Source organism: Cebus imitator, unplaced genomic scaffold (genome assembly GCF_001604975.1).
Source record: "Cebus imitator isolate Cc_AM_T3 unplaced genomic scaffold, Cebus_imitator-1.0 Scaffold27, whole genome shotgun sequence".
Lineage (NCBI taxonomy): Eukaryota > Metazoa > Chordata > Mammalia > Primates > Cebidae > Cebus > Cebus imitator.
In genome coordinates this window covers 388,078-409,540 of record NW_016107342.1, presented here as the reverse complement: position 1 = coordinate 409,540, position 21,463 = coordinate 388,078, and the positions used below count along the sequence as shown (strand labels likewise).

The 21,463-nt window shown below is 34.4% G+C and overlaps 1 non-coding gene across 1 annotated transcript; it reads right to left on the bottom strand.

The window, feature by feature from the left end:
- Positions 1-286: 286 nt before the first annotated feature.
- On the bottom strand, positions 287-391 carry LOC119470314. The gene has a single exon (XR_005199200.1). It is a non-coding gene; the product is annotated as a U6 spliceosomal RNA (small nuclear RNA).
- Between the last annotated feature and the right edge of the window lie 21,072 nt (positions 392-21,463).

The following is a 21,463-nucleotide window of genomic DNA, read 5'->3' as shown; positions in this document are numbered from 1 at the left end:
TCCCTCTCCATTGGGGATGCCAATGAGTCATAGGTTTTGCCTCTTTACATAATTATGTGTTTATCAGAGGTTTTGTTTATTCTTTTTTTATTATTATTATTTTTGCCTGACTAGATTAATTTAAAAAAACTGGCTTTTGAGCTATAAGATTCTTTCCTCAGCTTGATCTATTCCACTATTAGTACTTTGGATTGTGTTTTGAAATTCTTGTAGTTTTTCACCTTTGTCATAGCAGTTTGATTCTTTCTTAAGATGGCCATTTTATCTTGAATCATTTTACTGGATTAAAAATATGGAATGCTTCACAAATGTGTGTGTGTCACCTAGGCACAGGGGCCATGCTAATTTTCTCTGTATCACGTCAATTTCAGTATACACATTGCCAAAGTGTATATAATATTGGAGTTTTGAAATAGCAACAAATTATTTAAAATATCACTTTCTGCAACATTAATGGAATATTTTTTTAACAATTTGATCTATAGAAGGCAATCCGTTTGATTTTGACTACTCAAGGGGAAGAAAGAATAATGAGGATGTTCAATTCATAATGCTTTATTTTATAATGTGAAGAAGTTTTGGAAATGTCAATCTATCAAGTGATGTTATATAAACCCTTATATGAGCAACCTCTTGAGCTACTCTATATAAATTTTTCAGAATGCAGGGAAATAAATTTGAAAAATTCTTAGCTGGTGTAAAACCCTATGATTTTCTTGTTTGGGACTATTTCTTTGAGATCACTTGATTTTTCAAGCAGTTTCTTGTGTTAATGCTTCATTTAAAAAAAATGAGTGACATATACTCTCAAAATCCTTTCATCAGTAACATCTCTCAATGTTCTATTATAAATAAGATACTTGGTATATGAGTATTAAAGGTTGCGATTGCAAAATCATAGTATGAGTTAGGATAAGTTTTTAGGGTCTGTTTAAAAAGTACTCATTGTTGTTATAATCATAAAATAATGAGTGACCATTCATAAAAAGTATGCTAAGAATTTAGAACATACTATAAGCCCTTTTAGTTATTTTTCTACACTCATGAAGAATAAAGGTGGATTTTTCAGTATCTTTTTACTTACATATTTTTTCTCATAATTTTCTAATTTAGACATGTGAGCTTGGTAGCAAAATAAATTGAAACTAGCAGGAGGCTCATGTGGTAATATTTGTTCTGCTACTAATTCCCTGTGGGATTTATGTTTATGACTTCTCTCAGCTATAAATTTCTCATTGCAAGGAATGGGCTATTGGAGCAGGCTGTATCTACTGTTTTTCTATCTGTAGCACTCCATGATTCTGTAGCCGTATGCTGGTTTGCTAAGCAATTTTGTGAATCATATAATATTTAGTAAGTGGAATATGGTAGCATATTAATAACTTTTTTATATTGTAAATATTGTACTATTATGGTGATTTTCTTACTTCTAGATCATAACACACATCTCAGGACCACGTTTCAAACCAGAAACCTTAATAAAATATAATCTTCAGGACAGTAATCTGGAAATCTGCATTTTTAATTAACACCAGCTGATTTTAATGATCATGCAAGTTTGAAAAACACTAAATTGGGCACCATAGGAACTGTGCACCAGAATGGATTTTGTAATGTATTTGGAAATTTTTGGCTGCAAGTGACAGAAAATCCAACTTTAATTGGTTTAAGCTCCCCCTAAAGGAGGTAGTCAGTAGATCATAAAACTGAAAAGCTTTATGAGTAAACTATTCTTTATGAGTAAACTATCCTTCAATCTCTAGAAAATGCAAGACTCTACTTATGTCATCAGTGTCTAATTTCTCTTTCTTCCACTCTGGGTGTATATATTGGTTTATTACTTATGATTCTGCTTTCCTTGCATTTTATTTAAAGTTATACATACACTTACCATAGGAACTAACAGTCCTGCTCCAAGTATTTCATCAGAGAAAAAAAGTTCTCTCAAAAACTTACAAATATGCTTACAAACATTATTCATTAATAACTGAAATTTGAAAATATCCCAGTATCTTTTAATGGGTGAGTAAATAACCATTCTAGTACACCCAGACAATATAATAGCTCTTAGAATTAAAGTCAAATGAACAACAGATGAACGTCAAAAACATGTCTGCATCTAGAAAGGCGTATGCTAAGTGAAAGAAGACAGAAAAAAAGAGTTACATCTTGTAGGATTTCATATACATGACTTCTGGGAAAATGCAACTGTATACGGACTAAAAATAGATCATTATTTCCCATGGATTAGGGAAAACAGAGGATCTGACTACAATGGGACAGGATAAGAAAATTTAATTGTGGTGAGGGGATTGTTCTGTGTCCTGACTGTAAGGGTAGTTACATGACATGATGTATTTTTCAATATTTACAAAACTGCACACATTGAACTATGTGCTGGAAAAATTTAAGTTGCTGTGTATAAATTAAAAATAAAATCAACTTATTTATTGACATATTTTATCTTTGCTGTTACATCATAAACTCAGCAGATATATAGCACAGAAAATAATAATATTATAACATGATGGAGATTGTTTATTTATGTGGGTAATATTATGAGACTTCAATTATGGCCAAATTCTTATTCAAGAAACTAATCATCCATTCCACTCCACATTCAGAAAGGCTCATTTTATTGATCTTTTATAAAACATCTATCAGTAAACCTACAATTTCAATGCTTAATACTACTCAGTGACAGTGTAGCAATTAAAAAAGTTAAACTTTGTTCTATAGCAATTGATTACACTTTTAAATCTTATTAATAATCAAAAATATTTCAGATAGTTGCTCTTAAAATTTGATATATTACTGTGATTTGACTCATACTGGAAACAGGTTAATTTTTTTTCACACTTAGTCCCATTAGCAAGGATTCTGATTCGGCAAGGAAAAGGCATACACTTTTTTAATAAAATCCACAAATGATGTACCTTTACATCACAGTTTGGAAATGTTGTTTTAGTTAAAGCCTCACACTTAATTATGCAGCCCATGTTGCCTAATATCAATTCATTACAATATAATTTACATATAATCTTTTGGTGATGAGATTAAGGCAAGGCACTAAGCTTTAATTATAAAGCAGACAACTTCCATGAGGAAAGATGAGAATCTATTAAAATCACTCTACCATACTCTTGTCTCAAGCACCTTTTCCCAAGATGTCATTTATCTTTATTCAAGAACATGATACTACAATGAGCAGAGAACTTGCTGCTGAATTATAATCACTGGTCATTTATTACATAAACTTACATTTAGAAAAATCTCCAATGTAATTTTGAGTCATAATATTTTATATGTTTGTGAGCAAAGAATTCAATTCTTTCTGTCATTTACTTTATTTTTTAATAAACTTTTATTTATCAGCCTGAACTAAGTAGTCATAAGATAAATGCTAAGGGGAACACAGAGTTCATCAAGGGACACTTATCAATGAAGCAGCAGAAATCAGTGATGTACTTACACAGTCTCAAAAAAGAAATTCCTGGGAACATTGAACTATGTGCTTAAAAATTACATTTTATATTGTAAATAAAAATGTTACATATAATAAACACAGATTATTTGAGAGCAATTGTGTAATAAATAGATTAACAAGGAAAAATGAAGTTGCTTTTCAAAAGTAATCTGAGACTTCAAAATTAACTTCAACACTATCATCCACATCAAATAGTAGAAAGCACGCTGCATCTAGTAGACTGAGTACCAACTCATTTTTTTTTTTTTTTTGAGACGGAGTCTCTCTCTGTTGCCCAGGCTGGAGTGCAGTGGTGCAACCTTGGCTCACTGCAAACTCTGCCTCCCGGGTTCAAGTGATTCTCCTGCCTCAGCCTCCCCAGTAGCTGGGATTACAGGCACTCACCATCACACCTGGCTAAATTTTGTATTTTTAGTAGAGGCAGGTTTCACCATAATGGTCAGGATGGTCTTAAACTGCTGACCTTGTGATCTGCCCACCTTAGCCTCCCAAAGTGCTGGGATTAGAAGTGTGAGCCACCACGCCCGGCCTTAAAATTTTAAAGAAACATTGAAATAACTCAACAGGTAGTAACAGTCTAATTACTTTGTATCTGTACGCACTGATTCCATGTATGCTACTTTAATATGTTTCTCTTCAGCCAACATGGACAGAATGCAATTGAAATTTCTCAAACTTGAGAAACATCAGCAAAGCACCAGGTTCAACATTCCTCTATAGAATTAGAATTAACTTACTTGAAAGGTATAAAATGTGTTGGAAGATTTTCAGTTTGGAGTATTTTGGTTCATTGTCTTTCTCTTTCCCTCCTCTCTCTCTCTTTCTCTCCCTATCTCTCTCTCTCTCTCTCTCTCTCTCTCTTTCTCACACACACACACACAAATATAAAAGAATATACATAATTTCAACTGCCAAATGTTAGGTAAATATTTGTGGTATGATATTTAACTGTAATGAGACTATATTTTCTTCTTAGAGTAAAAATTATTTTACTTAAAACCTCCAAATCTGGGAAATCCAGATTACATGACACACTCATTTTCATAATCATTTTTAATGTACTCCAAAATTGGCCTAAAACTCTGCCTAGATTTGCATTAATCTTTCAAGAACATATGCTCTGAAATATTTTTTCTTTTGTTTTTCAATTTTATTTATATTTTAGAAAAGTAAAAAGTGGATATATCTTTTGCCAAAGGGAAAATTTTCCACCTCTATCATCCTACTCTTTCCTCAGCCCTTCACATTCATCAATTGGATATTTATTGCCATCTGCCAGGCATACCCAACCATGTTCTTCATGTGCCTTGACATTTGGAATTGAGGGAGGACCTATAATGTATTATACTAGTTAGTTAAATTAGCTAAATTCTAGGTTACTTTCATTTCTTTCAATGTTCCTTTTATCACTAGTGTCAGTTATTGATTGTATATCACTTTTTCAAAAAAGAAATATAAATATTTAAGTTCATCACAGGAGTTGTCTATCTCCAGAATATTATAAACAACATAATTTTTGAGTATGAAAAGTATGACATATATAATTAATATCATGTTGAAATCCTTAATATTTTAGTAGCCGTTGGGTATTTGGAGAATGTCTTTAAAAATATTGTGAGAATCAGCAGCCAAATTAATTAATTGATATTTGGAAAAGTAAAATGTTTAAAGGTAATTAATGCCCTGCTAAAGGCTATGCTGATATTTATCTTCAAGGTGTTAATATTTCTAATATCTAAATAGAATAGAATTTACTGTTTGCTATAAATATAATATACATGCTATATATACTATTTACTATAAATATATCATATATATTTATAGCATCTATATATATAGAATTTACTATTTACTATAAATATAATATATATACTGTATATACTATTTACTATAAAGATGTATATTTAGTAAATAGTTATATATATTTACATATAACTATTTATAGTAAATAGTTACAAATATATATATTTATATAGTGAATATATATAATATATTTATATAGTGAATATATATAATATATTTATTATATATCTATTTACAGTAAGTAGTATATATAGTATATATACCATTTTTAGTATATATAGTAAATAGTATATAGAATATATAAAGTATATTTATAGTAAATAGTAAATTCTTTTTATATATAGATGCTATACTATAAATAACATAGTATTTATAGTATATAGATAGTATATATATATGCTATACTTTAAAAAATAATATAGTAAATAGTAAATATGTTTATTATTACATATAATAATATAGTAAATATATATTTACTTATATATTAGTAAATAGTAAATATATATAGTAAATATAGTATTTTAATAAATATTTATTTTTTTTTACTATTTACTAATTTCTTCAGAACTTCCTTTTCTGCTTCTTATGCAGTAAACAGTCCTGATGAATTCTTAACCTCCAGAGAATATAAATACTCTTAACAGCATGTAAAAAATTAATGGGAGATATCTTTGTTAGACAACAGAAACTATTTTATTTGAATGGGGATAAAATCATATATCTTTTAAAATTAGTATTACTAAATTAGTATTACTTTGGCAAATATTAACTGGTGGGTTTTGATCTTTTTATTGTATCAAAGAAGATGAGCTTCAAAATTATTGACATGGTTTATACATCACATGGCTAGACACAGTCATTTTATTAGCATTGCTTCATGTTTTTAACATGCATGCTCTGGTTAGAGCTATATGATGCCAGACATCTGAATGTGCCATGGACAAACTGCACTCAATGCTTTTATGTAACTGACAAATCATTCAAACACATCTACACACCGAGCAAAATGATAATCCACAAATTCTCTTTCTGAATATTATTATAAGTGATCTGTCGATATTCCTATCTCAAGTCAACACTTCTATACATGTACCAGATTTCAACCCCTTTTCTCTACTTCAGGACATCACTGTAGCAATTCTGCCTTTGTCTGTCCTTCATCATTAATTGCATGTTTCAATAAGACTGTTCCCATTTAATTACAAAAGTTTTGTTATTTTTTCTAGGCAAAAAAAGTGAATATTCTTTCAATCCACTTTCCAGCAATTTCTTTGTTCTCCTTTCTCTCTGGCAGCAAAACTCCCGGGAAGTTGTCTATGGATACTGTCTCCAATTTCTTTCCTGCCATTCACTCATAACGGACTCCATTTACAATTGTCATTTATATTCCACCAAGTAGTAGAACGATGTCTCCAGCTAAATACGTTTAAACTCAACTCTTCAGCTTTCCACACAAACCTGCTCTGCAATTAGCCTTCCGAATTCTGTGACTGACAATTGTACTTGTTTAAGCCAAATCCTTGGAGTCACCCTATTTTTATTTTGTTGACTTTGTTGTTCTTGTATGCAACATACCTTCTTCCAAAAAATTTTATTGACTTGCCTTCAAAATGTCTCAATTTTAGTCACTTGAGTCACTTGTCATCATGTATACTGCTACCTCTTGCCCTAAAACCAGTTTGCTGAGATAATTGCCATAGCCACTTAACTAGATCTCTTATGCAATCTTGCCCCTCTACAGTCATTCTCAACATGGGTGAGAGGGATCCTTGAAAACATGAATCAAATCATTTTCCTTATTGCCGAAAACCTTATGATGCTTTCTATTTCATGCACAGAAAGGTAAAATCCTTGTGAATGCTGACAAGTTCCTATATTTTTGTTTTTCCCCTTTCTATCACTTCTCTGACCTCATCTGCTATTGCTCTCCTGCTGTTCCCAGCCATGTTTCTCTCACTGCAGTCCGACCATACCACTCCTTTTGTTCTTTCTCACCATATCAGGCCTGCCACTATTCTATCTTAGGGCAATCATACCAGATATTCTGTATACCTGAGATGGTTTGCATTCTCTAGATGTCTGCATAAAATTGACCGCATTACCTTCCCAGCATCTTGACCACCACATAAAAGTCGCCAGTTCTGTCCACCCCAGTCCTGTTTCACTTTACTCTGTTCTTTTTTCAGTAGCACTTATCTTCTTTTAAAACAATATAAAGATATTTATTACATTTACTGTTTATCATCTGTCTCCTTTTGCTAGAATGTAAGCTGTACAAAGGCAAAGTGTGTAAGTTTGTATCTCTCTCTCCTTTTTTTTTTTTGAGATGGCATCTTGATCTGTCACCAGGCTGGATTGCAGCAGCACATTCTCAGCTCACTGCAACCTCCACTTCCTGGGTTCAAGCAATTCTGCGGCCTTAGCTTCCTGAGTAGCTTGGACTACATGTGTGGTATGTGCCACCATGCCCAGCTATTTTTTGTATTTTTAGTAGAGATGGGGTTTCACCATGTTGGCCAAGATGGCCTCAATCCATTGACCTCGTGATCCACCCACCTCCAAAAGTGTTGAGATTACAGGTGTGAGCCACTGCGTCCTGCCAAAGCGTGCATCTTGTTCACAGAGTGTCACTGATGATCCCTTTGAAAGAGGAAAGGTGCCTGAACACTGTCTGGCATTAGTAGATACTAAATCACTATTAGTTAATGCAGTAGTCAGAAAATTACCCCATCAAAGACATTCAGTCCTAATGCTTAGGAACTGGGAATATGTTACCTTACCTGGTAAAGGAGAATTTACTGATATAAATAAATTAAAGATTTTGAGATGAAGAGATTATCTTGGGATATGCAGATTACCAATACAATCAAAAGGGTCTTTATTTTTTTTCTTTCCAATTTTTATTTTAGGTTTGAGGGGTATACTTGCACATTTATTACATGGGTAAATTGCATGTTGTGAGGGTTTGATGTGCAGATAATTTTGTGACCCAGGTAATCAGCATAATATCCAATAGGTAATTTTTTAATCCTCACCTTTCTCCTACCCTCAAATAGGCCCCTGTCTCTGACATTCAAAGGGGTCCTTCTAAAAGAACAAAAGACATGCAGGAGTATCATAGAGAGAAAAAACTTTTGATTTTACACAGCTGGCTTTTAACACGCTGAGAAGGTGGAAAGAAACAAGAAATTGAATACTTCCCTAGAACTCACAGAAAGGAATGCAGCTCTTCCAGCATTAAGACTTTAGCCCAGTAAGAACTAGTGCAGACATCCAGAAAGATAATAAAGTTGTATTGTTTTAAACCACTAAGTTTTGGGTTATTTGCTATAGTAAAAATAGAAAACAGATACCATTAAACTAATATATTACCTTATAAATCTCTCCATATTTCTAATTATTCATAGATATAACATCTGTGTTTGATATAAAAGTATGCATTCCTGTGTGTTATTTGATATAGTTCACATATGTAAAGACAATAAATAAATTGGTAGGGCTCCTAGAATTATAATAATTATAAATTTTGAAACCATTATGGCATTTGGGATATAATAGTATAGTGAGCTTCTTGAAGTATTAAATTTGAAACTTAAAATGTAAGTAGAAATACTTCCTTAAAGAAATAAAAACTGATAATTAATGTTTACCTGGAAATAATATATTATTACCTCAATATTTTTTGTTAAATATGTGCAAACAAATATCTTTATTTTAGGAGTTCTTGGAGGCCTTGATGTGTTAATATTTATAAACAGCACTATAAGCATTATTTCATCATGAAATCCTGTTTTTATTAATCATATCATGAAACTAATCTTTCCTAAGATATCATTTTGGAAAAGTTTGTTTAGGCTCAACTTACTGAACATGAACATTTAGCTCAGATATATAATAATTTAGCCAAGATTGCTAGTGAATATAAAGAGCAAGAAGTCACTTCCTTGGATGTGCAGTTTTAATTCATTAAATAAGCCTACTTTACTACAATTGATAAGCCCCCTAGAGTATGGTCCAGTGTGTTTAACTTCATCAAACTTCTGACATATACACCATCATGCCCAGAGACTTCATTTAATTGCTTTTTTGTTGTTATTTTGCATTTATTTTTGAAAAATATTGTTGCGGAATATAGATTCTAGATTAAAGTTGTTTTCCAGGATACAAAATCATTGTGCAAAAATCACAAGCATTCCTACACACCAATTTGGCTTTCTCTCCAACAAGAGAGCCAAATCATGAGTGAACTCCCATTCGCAATTGCTACAAAGAGAATTAAATGCCTAAGAATACAACTTACAGGGGATGTGAAGGACCTCTTCAAAAAGAATTACAAACCACTGCTAAAGGAAATAAGAGAAGACACACACACCAAAAAAATGGAAAAACTTTCCATGCTCATGGTTAGGAAGAATCAATATCATGAAAATGGCCATCATGCCAAAAGTAATCTATAGATTCAATGTTATCCCCATCAAGCTACAATTGACTTTCTTCACAGAATTGGGAAAAACAACCTTAAATTTTATATGAAACCAAAAAAGAGCCCATATAGCCAAGACAATTCTAAGAAAACAAACAAGCAACAACAACAACAACAAAAAGCAAAGCTGGAGACATCATGCTGCCTGACTTCAAACTATACTAGAAGGCTACACTAACCAAAACAGCATGATACTGGTACCAAAACAGACATATAGACCAAAGGAACAGAACGAAGGCCTCAGAAATAATGCCACACGCTGCAATCATCTGATCTTTGTCAAACCTGACAAAAATAAGCAATGGGGAAAGGAGTTCCTATTTAATAAATGGTGTTGGGAAAACTGGCTAGCCATATGCAGAAAGCTGAAACTGGATTCCTTCCTTACACCTTATACAAATATTATCTCAAGATGGATTAAAGATTTAAACATAAAATCTAAAACCATAAAAACCCTAGAAGAAAATCTAGGCAATATCATTCAGGACATAAGCATGGGCAAAGACTTCATGACTAAAACACCAAATGTAATGGCAGTAAAAGCCAAAAGACAAATGGAATCTAATTAAGTTAAAGAGCTTCTGCACAGTAAAAGATACTAACATCAGAGTAAAAAGGTGACCTACAGAATGGGAGAATATTTTTCTAGTCTACTTATCTGACAAAGGGGCAAATGTCCAGATCTACAAAGAACTTAAAAAAATTTACAGGAAAAAACAAAAAAACAAATAACCCCATCAAAAAGTGGCCAAGTATATGAACAAATACTTCTCAAAAGGAGACATTTATGTAGCCAACAAACATATGAAAGAAAGCTCATCATCACTGGTCATTAGAGAAATGCAAATTAAAACCACATTGAGATACCAGTTAGAATGGTGATCATTAAAAAGTCAGGAGACAACAGATGTTGGAGAAAATGTGGAGAAGTAGGAATGCTTTTACACTGTTGGTGGGAGTGTAAATTAGTTCAATCATTATGGAAGACAGCATGGCAATTCCTCAAGGATCTAGAACTAGAAATACCATTTGACCCAGAAATCCCATTACTGGGTGTATTGCCAAAGAATTATAAATCATACTATTATAAAGACATATGCACACACATGTATGCTTATTGCTGCACGATTCATAATAGCAAAGACTTGAAACCAACACAAATGCCCATCAATTATAGAGTGGATAAAGAAAACATGGCGCATATACACAATGGAATACTATGTAGCCATAAAAAAGGATGAGTTCATGTCCTTTGCAGGGACATGGAGGAAGCTGGAAACCATCATTCTCAGCAAATAAATGCAAGAACAGAAAATGAAACACTGCATGTTCTCACTCATAAGTGGGAGTTGAACAATGAGAACAAATGGACACAGGGAGGGGAACATCACACATTTGGGACTGTCAGGGGTTGGGGCTAGTGGAGAGAAGCATTAGGAGAAATACCTAATGTACCTGACTGGATGATGGATGCAGCAAACCACCATGGCAGGTGTATACCTATGTAAGAAATCTGCACGTTCTGCACATGTACCCAGAACTTAAGTACAATAAATTACTTTTTAAATTGTTTTCTTTTCACCATTTTCAAGATGTCATTCTATTTTATATTGGCTTCTGTTGTTTCTGATGAGAATTTCATTGGGCATTCTTATCACAGTTTTCTGTACATATTTTTTCCTCTGTTTTGAAAGTTTTCTCTTCATCGCTGGTTTTCATAAATTTGATTTTGTTATGTTGATATTGATTTGTTTGTGCTGATTGATCACATGGAGTCTAAGATTAAACTTCATTCAAATTTTGGAAATTTTGAGTCATTATTCTTGTACTTCTGCTGCTTCTCCTCTTTATGAGATTACAATTAGATACATATCAGACTCCTTGATATCAATAGATAGGCCATTAAAGCTCTAGTTTTTTTTTTTTAATTCTTTTTATTTTACTATACTTCAATTTTGATGACCTCTATTTTCCTGTCTTCAAGTTTACCGATCTATTACTCTGTATCTAATCTTTAAACATATTCAGTGAAATTTCATTTCAGGTATGCATTCTCAAATCCTGAAATCCTATTCATTTTTAATAGTTTCTTTCACTGATCTTTATATTCATGTTCTCATTAATTATCTGACATATCTATAATAGCTGTTGCCACACCCTTGCCTTGTTATTTAACAATCTCTATTATTACAGGGTATTTGTTTATTTGATTAATTATAAGTTCTGAGTCACACTTTCCTGTTTTTTTTTTCAAATGTAATTTTTCAATACATACAGAATATGGAGAACTTCAATACATACGGAATATGGAGATTTACATTGTGGGCATCAGAATTTTGTTGTTTATTTAAAGAATGTTAAATTTTGTTTTGGCAGGGCAGTTATGTTACTCATGAATGAACTTGATCCTTTAGAGGCTTGTTTTTAAATGATGACGTGGCCTGTGGAGATTAACAATACTCAAGTTCTCCCTGGCTCGACTCTTCATATTTAGCCTTTTGGGGTTAAATACATTTCTCTATTCGGGTTCTATAGAACTTTAATTTTTCCCAGTGTTGGTGAGCTCCAAGTGATAGTATCTTTCCCCATTATGTTTTGTTGTTTCTTTTTTTAGTTTGTTTTGTTCTTGTTCAGGAGAGAAATGCAGAACTCCATAAGACTTGTACATGAATTTCATAGCAGTTGTATTTATCATAGCAGCTACAAACTTTAAACAAATCCAGTGCACATTAGTAGGTAAATAGGTAAGCAAATTATGGAATATTCATACAATAAAAATTTTGCAAAAATATGAAATAGCAATTAATGGATAGTTATTAAAGGAAATTATTCTGAGCAAATATCAGCAAAATAAGAATAAGGGATTTTTTTTACACTCATGTATACAATTCTAGAAAAGGGCAATCTACATTACAGTGACTGAAAGCAGCTCATTGTTTGCCTGTATTGGTGTTTGGTATTAAAATTCAAAGGCATGTGAGTAAACGCTGAAAGGTAGTGCATCTGTTCTATATTAATACATCTTGATTGTGATGATGATCTCATGGATATTACATACACATTTGTGAAAATCATTGAAATGTACACTCTAAATGGGTTTGTTTTATTGTATGAACTTTATGCTTTTTAAGTGGTGATTGAAAATCACTGCAATAAATTGCCCGGTTTAACAATTCACTTGTACTCACACAAATAACTATGAATTTTGTGTTTCAGACATTAGGAATTATTGACAAAAGGAATGAGAAGCTGGATAGAATTACATATCTGGAAGGAATGTTTGTCATAACTGCGCTGAGAGTAAGAAGACATTGAGGGACATTAAATAGAAATTAGGAACATTTTACATGAAAAGGAAAGAAACTCACATTATACTTTTAACAATTGTATCAACCTGATTGTTGATTGGATTAGTTTGCTAAGACTTCCATGATAAAATACAGTAGTCTAGGTGGCTTCAAGAACAGAAATTAATTTTCTTACATTTGTGCAAGCTCTCAGTCCTAAATCATGGTGTCATCAGTATTGGCTTTTGGTGAGACTTTTCTTCTTGGCTTATGTACAGATGCCTCACTGTGTCCTCACATGGCCCTTCCTCTGTGTACTTGTGGAGAGAAATAGGACTACCCTATGTATCCTCTTGTAAGAATACTAATATTGCTGTAGAACTACATTGTTATAACCTCATTTTACCTTAATTACCTCCTTAAAAAACTTATCTCAAAGTATTCATATTGAAGGATAAGGCTTTAACATACTATTTTGAGAAAAGGGAACACAATTCAGTACATATCTTTCTGCCTTCCAGCTCCTCAAAATTAATGTCATTTTTGCACACAACATACATTCATTACAACTCAATAGCCTCCACAATCTTAACTCACTGTTAGCATCACCTCTAAAGTCTAAAGTTCAACGTCTCATTTAAATATTATCTAGAGAATAGAGCGAGGTTGTGAAATAGAAGCCTACACTATTCATCTGCCCTTCAGGGTCACCAAATTTTAACAGCTATGGGTACACAGATAAGCACCATCCCCCCACCCCCTCAAAAAAAAAAAAAAAAAAAAACAGTATCTGGTTTTAACTTCATATCACTGAAAGAGGCATTCAGGAGGGCAGGATAGACAGTATAAAACAACCAATCCCACCCCTTCATTGTTCTTTGGCAGTGGCTGTGAGGCATGAAGAGAAAGTCTATGGACTTGGGGGACAAACTGCATAGCAACTGTGGGATGTTACAATGAATTCATTCTGTCCCAGTGGAGAGCAAATTTGTGCTAGGGTCAGTCAGCATACATGCAGGGAGGGAGCACTTGGGCCAGACCTAGTCAGTGGAGAATATCCCATCCCAGTGGTCAGAACTTGAGTTATTCAGCAAGATTTAATCGCCATAGGCTAAAGTGCTCTGAGGTCCCAGGTAAAGTTGAAAGACAGTCTAAGACATGAGGTCTGAATTTCTTAGGCAACTTCTATTGCTGGGTTTGGCTCAGAGCCAGAGGACTGGGGCAGTATGTGACTTTGGGAGACACAAGCTGGGGCAGCTAAGGGAGTGCTTAGACCACTCCTAATGCAATCCCAGGCAGCACAGCTCACAGCAACAAAACAGACTCCTTTCCTCTTAGGCAGAAGAGAATAAAGAGTAAAATGAACTTTGTCTTGCATCTTGGCTATGAGCTTGGCCACAGGAGGATAGGGCACTGGACAGAGTCGTGAGATCCATTTCAGGTCCTACCTCACAGACTGCACTTCTAGACACAATTGGGCCAAAAGGGAACCTGCTTCTTTGAAGGGAAGGATCCATTCCTGGAAGGGATCGTTAACTGCTGACTAAAGAGCCCTTGGACACCAAATGACCAGTGGTAATACCCAGGTAGTGTGCTGGGGGCCTTGGGCTCTGAGACATACTGGCTTCAGGTGTGACCCAGCACATTTCCAGCTATGGTGGCTATGGAAAGAGACACCTTCTGTATGAAAAAAATAAATCAATCAAAATAAAAAAAAATAACAGAAGGAAAAGTAAAGAGGACTTTGTCTTACACTGTAGGTAACAGATTGGCCACAGTGAAATAAAGCAACAAACAGGCCCTTGGGGTCCCAAGTCCAGGCTTAGGCTGTTGGAAAGCAGTTCTGAACCTTCCCTGGGCCACAAGGAAGGGAGCCCACTGCCATAAAGGGTGAGTCTGAGGTAAGGCAGCGTTCACAGAAGCTGACTGAAGAGATTTTAGGCTTTAAGTGAACATTGACAATGGCCTGCTAGAACCCCTGTTGGCTGGTGGTAGTGGCAGCCACAGGGAGAGGCTTCTCTGCCTGAAAAAAGAGGAGGAAAGAGTGAGAAGGATTTTGTATTGCAGTTTTAGTGACAGCTTAGCTATGGTAGAATAGAACATCAATAAATTTCTAAGGATTTACTCTGGTCCCTGGCTCCTAGACAGGATCTCTGTACCTACATAGGGCCTGAGTAACTTCTTGTCTTGAAGAGGACACAAACCTGGATGGGTTCACAACCTGCTGATTATGTAGCCCTAGGGCCTTAAGAGAAAACAGATGTTAGCCAGATAATAGTTACAGCAGGCCTTGGGCAAGACCCAGTGCTGTGCTGGCTTCAGCTATGACCTAGTGGTAGTGACCAAAGGTGTGTTTGCATCTCCACAACCCATTTCAAGTGGCTCAGAACAGAGGGCAAGATACTCCATTTGTTTGGGAAAAAGCAAGGAAAAAGAAAAAGTCTCTGGTAATTTAGAATATTCTCCCAGGTCTTATCCAAGACCACCAAGGTGGTACCTCTACAAATCTGCAAAAAACACAGAGTTATTGAGTTTGGGGCCCAAGTCCTTTTCAGAAACTGAAAAGCCTTCCCAAGATGGATGAGCACAAACAAGTCCACATCGTGAAGACAATAAGTACATAACTCTTCAATGCCTAGTCACTAACAAACAATTACAAGCATCAAGACTATTCAGGAAAACGTGACCTCACCAAATGAATTAAAGGAGACACCAGGAACCAACCCCAAGAAACAGAGATATGTAACTTTTCAGACAGATAATTCAAAGTTCGCCATTTTGAGGAATCTGAAAGAAATTTAAAATTACTGGATTAGTATGTTCTCACACTACTAATAAAGACACATCCAAGACTGGGTAATTTATGAAGGGTAGTAGTTTAATTGATTCACAAATCCACATGGCTTGGGAGCCCCACAATCATGGCTGAACGTGAAAGAGGAGGAATGTCATGTCTTATGTGGTGACAGGCAAGAGAGCTTATGCAGGGAAATTCCATTTATAAAATCATCAGATCTTTTGAGACTTACTCACTACCACAACAACAATGAGGCGGAAAACTACCCCCATGATTCAGTTATCTCCACCAGACCCTGTCTTTGACACATAGGGATTATTATAATTCAAGGTGAGGTTTGGGTGGGAACACAGTCAAACAATATCATTCCACCTTAACCCCTTCCAAATCTCATGTCCTCACATTTCAAAACAAATCATGCCTTCCCAAAAGTCCCCAGAAGTCTTAACTCCTTTCAACCTTAACTCAAAAGTTTATAGTCCAAAGTGTCATCTGAGAAAAGGCAAGCCCCTTCCATGTATAAAGCCTGCAAAATTAAAAACAAGTCAGTTAATTCCTAGATACAGTGTGGGTACAGGCATTGGGTAAATATATGCATACCTGATGGAAGAAATTGGCCCAATGGAAGTGGCCACAGGCCCCATGCAAGTCCAAAATCCAACAGGGCAGTCAAGTCTTAAAGATCCAAAATGACCCCTTTTGACTTCATGTCTCATACCCACGTCACACTGATGGCAAGAGGTGGGTTTCCACAGCCTTGCACAGCTGTGCTTCTGTGACTTTGCAGGGTAGAGACCTCCTCCCAGCTGCTTGTATGGGCTGGTATTGTGTGTCTGTGTCTTTTCCAGGCACATGGTAACAAGCTATTGGTGGATGTACTATTCTGGTATCTGAAGGATTGTGGCCCTCTTCTCACAGCTCCACTAGACAGTGCCCAGTGGGGACTCTGTGTGGGAGCTCCAAACTCACATTTCTCTTCTGTGCTGTACTAGCAGACATTTTCCATGAGGGCTCCACTCCTGAAGCAGACTTCTGTCTGGATATTGATGTGTTTCCATACATTCTCTGAAATCTAGGAGGTGGTTCCCAAACCTCAGTTCTTGACTTCTGTGCATCCACAGGCCCAACACCAAATGAAAGCTCCCAAGGCTGGGGGCTTCCACCCTCTGAACACACAGCTTGAGCCATACCTTTGCCCCTTTTAGCCATGGCTAGAGCAGCTGGGATGCAGGGCACCAAGTCCCTAGGCATCACACAACAGGGGAGTCTGGGCCTGGCCCCCCAAAAATTTCTTTTCTCCTAGGATTCTGGGTCTGTGATGGGAGGGGCTACTGCAAAGTTCTCTGAAATGCCCTGGAGACATTTTCTCCATTTTTTTCATGATTAACATATGGCTCTTCATTACTCATGCAAATTTCTGCAGATGGCTTGAATTTCTCCTCAGAAAATGGGTTTTTCTTTTCTATTGTATCATCAGGCTACAAATTCTTTGAACTTTTATGCTCTGCTTTCCTTTTAAACACAAGTTCAAATTCCAAACCACATCTTTGTGAATATGTAAAACTGAATTCTGTTAACAGCACTCAAGTAACATCTTGAATGTTTTGATACTTAAAATTTCTTCAGCCAGGTGTGCCAAATTATATCTCTCAATTCCAAATTCCCCAAATCTCTAGGACGGGGCAAAATGCCACCAATCTTTTTACTTTATCATAGCAAGAATCACCTTTGCTCCACTTACCAACAAATTCCTCATCTTCATCTGAGACCTCCTCAGCCTGGATTTTATTGTCCATATCACAATCAGCATTTTGGTCAAAGCCATTCAACAAGTCTCTAGGAAGTTTCAACTTCCCCACATCTTTCTTTCTTCTTCCAGGCTCTCCAAACTGTTCCAACCTCTGCCTGTTTTCCAGTTCCAAAGCTGCTCCCAAATTTTGGCATATCTTTACAGCAGCACCCCACTACCCAATACCAATTTACTGTATTGGTCTATTCTTACACTGCTAATAAAGACATACCTAAAACTGGGCAATTTATAAAGGAAAGAGGTTTAATTTAACTCACAATTCCACATGGCTGGGGAGGCCTCACAATCATGGCAGAAGATGAATGAGAAGCAAAGTTACATCTTTCATGGTGACAGGCAAGAGAGCTATTCAGGAAAACTCTTATTTATAAAACCATCAGATCTTGTGAGACTTACTCAGTATCAAGAACAGTAGAAGAGAAACCACTCTCATAATTCAATTATCTACAACTGGACCTGCCCTTGATACATGGGGATTATTACAATCCAAAGTGAGATTTGGGTGGGGACACAGCCAAATCACATCAATAACAGGGAGAAGAAATTCAGATCTAACTGATTAATTTAACAAACAGATTAAAATACTTGAGAAGAATCTCGCATAAATGCTAGAGTGGAAAAATGCAATTGACATAATGAAGAATGCATCAGAGTTTCTTAATAGCAGAGTTGACCAAACAGAAGAAATAATTAGTAAGCATGAGTTGAAGACAGGCTATTTGAAAAGACATAGCCACAGGACATCAAAGATAAAAGAATGAAGCATACTATAACATCTAGAAAATAGTGAAAAAGGGCAAATCTAAGAGTTATTGGCCGGAAAGAGAAGGCAGAAAAAGAGGCTGGCTAGAAAGTTTATTCAAGGCTAATTCAAAGGAAAATATCTATCTATCTATCTATCTATCTATCTATCTATATTTCAAGTACAAGATGGTTAGAGAACACCAAGCAGATTTAACCCTAAGAAAACTGCAAACTACATCAAGACATTTAATAAATAAATTCCCAAAAGTCAAGGATAAATAAAGGCCCAAAAATAGCAAGAGAAAAGTAACAACATAACATGGAGCTCCAACAGGCCCGGCAGCAGATGTTTCAGTGGAAACCTTACAGGCAAAGAGAGAGTGGCATGACATATTTAAAGCATGAAAGAAAAAAAGTTTTTATTTTAGAATAGTATATCAGGAAAAAGTATATTTTAAACATGAAGAAGAAATAAAGAACTTCCCTGAGGAAAAAAAAAGCCAAAGTATCTCAACACCAGACTTGTTCTACAAAAAATGCTAAAGGGAGTTCATCAGTCTCAAAGAAAAGATGTTAATGAACATGAAGAAATCATTTAGATGTACAAAATTCACCGATAAAAGTAAATGCACAGAAAAATACAGAATATTATAACTCTATAATTGTGATGTATAAACTACTATTTTCTTAAGTAGAAACACTAAATGAGGAACCAATCAAAAATAAATGAGTACAACAACTTTCAAGACATACGCAGTGCAAAAAAAATAAACAGAAACAAGAAAAAGTTAAAAAATGAGGAAATGACATTAAAATGAAAAGTTTTTACTAGTTTTCTCTTTGTGAGTTTGTTTCTTTATGCAATTACTGCTAAGCTGTCATCAGTTTAAAATAGCGGGTTATAAGATAGTATCTGCAAGGCTCATGGTAAATTCAAATTGAAAAACATACAACTAATAAACCAAAAAATAAAAGTGAGAAATTAAATTCTACCACCAGAGAAAATAACCTTCACTAAAAAGAGTACAAGAATGATAGAAAGAAGGAAGAAAAAATTGCAAAGTAATCAGAAAACAAATAACAAGTGTAAGACCCTATTTATCAATAATAACATTGAATGTAAATGAGTTAAACTTTCCAACCAAAAGATGTAGAGTGGCTGAATGGATGAAAAAGCAAGACTCAATGATCTGTTGCCTATAAAAAACATACTTTATCTATAAAGAAACACCAAGAATGGAATAAAGGGATGAAAACAAGAAACCAAAAATGAGTAGGAGTAGCTATACTTCCACAAAATAGATTTCAAGACAAAAACTGTAAGAAGAGATAAAGATTATTATATGATGATAAAGTGGTCAATTCAGCAAAAGGTTATAAAAACTGTAAATATATATGAACCCAACACTTGATCACCCAGATATATAAAGTAAGCATCACTAGAGCTAAAAAGATAGACAGACCTCAGTAAAATAACAGCTGGAGACTTCAACACCTCACTTTCAGCATTGGACAGATTATTCAGACAGAAAATCAACAATCCAACAGCAGACTTAATCTGCACTATAGAACAAAGGGATCTATTAGACGTTTACAGAACATTTCATGCAAAGGCTACAGAATAAATATTTTTCTTCTTAGCAGATTGATTACTCTCAAGGATAGACCATATGTTAGATCATAAAGCAAGTGTTAACACATTGAGAAAAATTGAAATAACATCAAGCATCTTCTCTATACACAGTGAAATAAAATGAGAAATTAATAAGAACAGGAACTTTGGAAGCTATATACATAGATGGAAATTAAACAGTATGCTCCTGAAGGTCCAGTAGGTAAATGAATAAATTAAAAAGGAAATTGAAAAATTTCTGGAAACAAATAATTATAAAAACATAATGTAACAAAAACTGTGGAATACAGAGAAAGAATTACCAAGAGAAATTAATTAGCTAGAAGTGACTACATAAAAAAAGAAGAAAAATTTCAAATGAATAGCCTAAGAATGTATCTTAAAGAAATAGAAAAGCAAGGGGAAACCAAACCCAAAATTAGTAAAAGGAAATAAATAATAAATATCAGAGCAGAAATAAATTAATTTGAAATGAAGAAAACAATAGAAAGATCAATAAACAAAAATTGTTTCTTGAAAAAATAAAATAGAAAACCTTTAGTCAGATTAATAAAGAATAAATAAATAAATAAAATTACAGATGAAAAAGACTACAGAAATTCAAAGGATTACTAGTAGCTACAATGAGCAAATACAATATATGCCAATAAATTGGAAAATGTAGAGGAAATAGATAAATTCCTAGCTACATACAACCTACCAAGACTGAAATGTGAAGAAACTGAAAACATGAGCAAGTTAATAACAAGTAACAAGATTGGAGCTATAGTAAAATGTCTCCCATTAATAAAAAGCCCAGGACCTGATTGCTTCACATTGAAATCTATCAAACTTTAAGAAGAACTAAGGGATAACTGGATAGCTATACGAAGAAGACTGAATCTGGGACCCTTTCTTATACCATATACAAATATCAACTCAAGATGGATTAAATACTTAAATGTAAAACCTAAAACTATAAAAACCCTGGAGGGTAACCTAGGAAACACCATCTGGATATAGGATCTGACAAAGATTTCAAGACAAAGACACCAAAAGCAATTGCAGTAAAAACAAAAATTTTAAATGGGACCTACTGCAAAGCAAGAAAACTGTCAACAGACTAAACAGAAAGTATAGGGAATGGGAGAAAGTATTTGCAAACTATTTATCTGACAAAGGTCTAACATATAGAATCTATAAAGAACTTAAATTTGTAAGCAAAAACTAAACAATCCCAATACAAAGTGAGCAAAGGATATGAACAGACAATATTCAAAAGAAGACATACATGAAACCAATAAGCATATGAAAAAATGCTCAGTATCATTAATCAGAAGAGAAATGCAAATCAAAACCATAATGAGATACCATCTCTTAATGGTCAGAATGACTATTAATAAAAAGTCAAAAAATAACAGATGCTGGTGTGTTGTGAAG